The sequence below is a fragment of the Aedes albopictus genome, chromosome 3, assembly GCF_035046485.1.
Source record: "Aedes albopictus strain Foshan chromosome 3, AalbF5, whole genome shotgun sequence".
In the NCBI taxonomy this organism is placed as follows: Eukaryota; Metazoa; Arthropoda; class Insecta; order Diptera; family Culicidae; genus Aedes; species Aedes albopictus.
In genome coordinates, this window is record NC_085138.1 from 225574056 (window position 1) to 225576340 (window position 2285).

Sequence of the window (2285 nt, forward strand, 5' to 3'; positions counted from 1 at the left end):
GCCATTACTGGTATGGTGAAAGGATACCGATGTATACTTAGGGAGCATCCATTAAGTGCGTCACGATAATATTGGGAATTTTTGAGCCCCCTCCCCCCTTCTTACGTGTTTTTACCATACCTAATACATTGCTTATCACATTTTCACTAAACCCCCCTCGCCTTAGGACCGCGACGTACTTAATTGATAGTCCCTTATCGGGGAGGACAAAGAGTGCTTCGAAATGCGTGGCACAAGAGGCAGACAGTTCCACCAAAGGATGGTGGACCCAGGTTGATCCCGAGGGTAGATAGTTAGGTTAACAGGCGCAATGGGGAAGTAACATTTCACCTAACTAACCTTTCGAATCATGGTGACTTCCGACAGTACATCGTTTCAATACGCGTTTTTGACCAAAGTCCCAATTCAGCCAAAAAAAAATTCTTCATATCAGGTGTATTAGCAATCGAACATTTAAAGAGTTAAAAACGATACATACGTGACAGTTTTACAACGAATATGATTTCACAAAGATAAGAAATAGCTTCCAAATTGAATAACATCATTTTAAGAATCGTTTCTAGTTTACAAAAAAAAACTGTTGAATTTGAAATAGGTATTTATCTATATTTATAACTGAATAAATCAGCTAGAAACGGGAGGATCTAGCATTTCTCGACGGCACGCCTGATAATAGCTCCACTGGTTGCAGACACAGTGGATTCCTTGTCCAATTGGTACGATTGTATTTGGTTTGTTACATGGTTGACCCAAAGGTTTGCCTTTCAGCGCTTGTCCTTGTGAATCTGGTAGTGAATTTAGAAACAAATTTTATTACTTATGATGTACTGGTATTAAACTCGATAACTTACAAACTACGCAAACCACCACAACAAGTAATCCCAGCAGAAAAATTGCCACCTGTCTCATCTTTTACAGTTGTTTTGCGTGCGTTGATCATTAGTATACTAGAAACGGAATCCACTCGTCGGAGACATTATATGAAACCCGATTTGAAAGGCATGCAAACTGATTACGGCCATGTACCCGACCACATCCAATCAAATTTAATTTGCTTAATGCTTGTTAATCGTCTGGTGATTCGAAAGAGCGATAAAACATGATGGCAGCTTTAACGACTCACCATTCGGTTGTCTGAAACGATGTTCAAAGTAACACATTTGCCAACTCTCCTAATTATTGTGCTATTTTTCTTAGCAGGTAATTGACGAGATACATGTCTTGAAGCGTTTTATTTTGGTTGACATTAACCACTGCAATTATCCACAGGTCCGTTGTCGTGCTTTGCAAAAATGTTGGCAATGCAGTTGAATGGTCTGTCTTGTAATGAGCTGAACCAGGAGACCTATCAGGATGGAAACGTCTGCTTTTGTTCTTCGTATGGTATAACTCTGTACTGTCGGCCAGAGGCTGAAATCGTGCTTATGTGAATTAAATTATGGGGAGGGAATTATTTGTCTCGGTTATACTCCATACGATGACGTCCTAACTGCAGAATTTGAGTTTGCACTGCGTGCTGTAGTATTGTGGCTAGCAAGAAATTTTAAGTATATTTTTATGCAATTCAGTATCATAATTTCTATTTTATGTAACTCATTTTGGTTTCATAAGGGCCATTTTTTCTGAACTGGTTCATTATGCAACTGAAATGAGTTGTAGAATGAAAAGCAAGCCTCGTTGGATAAATGTACGACTCGTGCTGAAAAAATCAACTTTTTGCAACTCGTTACATAAATAACTACAGGTATTCTTCGATATAACGTACCCTCGATATAGCGTACCCTCGATATAGCGAATTCGATATAACGTACATTTTGCTTCGATATAACATAGAAAAATTTTATTTTTCCCACGAATAACCCTTAGATAAACTACGAAATCACTCAAATCCATGTTTTGTTGCAGCATTAGCCTTGTTACCCAGAATTGGCGCAATTTGGGAAAAAAATTAGTGTACGTTATATCGAAGCAAAATGTACGTTATATCGAAGCACAAAAAACGAAATGACTTTTTCGTCAAAACTCAAGTTTTTTAATTATTGGTTTTGTGAATTTCACCGGAATCATTATTTAGGATTAATTTCACGTCGAATACATCAATACTAGCATAAAAAATATTAAATTTTTCTCTGCTTCGATATAACGTACACTTCGATATAACGTACAAAGAGAAAACTTTTCTGTACGTTATATCGAAGAGTACCTGTATTTACATTCCCTACACGCAAAAACGGCTACGCTCAAAAATGTGTTCGGCCTGCACATTTTTAGTAAACATTCATGCC

At 37.6% G+C, this 2285-nt stretch overlaps 2 long non-coding RNA genes across 2 annotated transcripts; one reads left to right on the forward strand and one right to left on the reverse strand.

Moving 5' to 3' along the window:
• Nucleotides 1-531: 531 nt before the first annotated feature.
• LOC134289667 (uncharacterized) lies at nucleotides 532-978 on the reverse strand. Its single transcript, XR_009998605.1, has 2 exons — nucleotides 852-978; nucleotides 532-785 (listed from the first exon to the last, which is right to left on the reverse strand). It is a non-coding gene; the product is annotated as an uncharacterized LOC134289667 (long non-coding RNA).
• Nucleotides 979-1093: 115 nt separating this feature from the next.
• LOC134289668 (uncharacterized) lies at nucleotides 1094-1453 on the forward strand. Its single transcript, XR_009998606.1, has 2 exons — nucleotides 1094-1200; nucleotides 1270-1453. It is a non-coding gene; the product is annotated as an uncharacterized LOC134289668 (long non-coding RNA).
• Nucleotides 1454-2285: the final 832 nt, after the last annotated feature.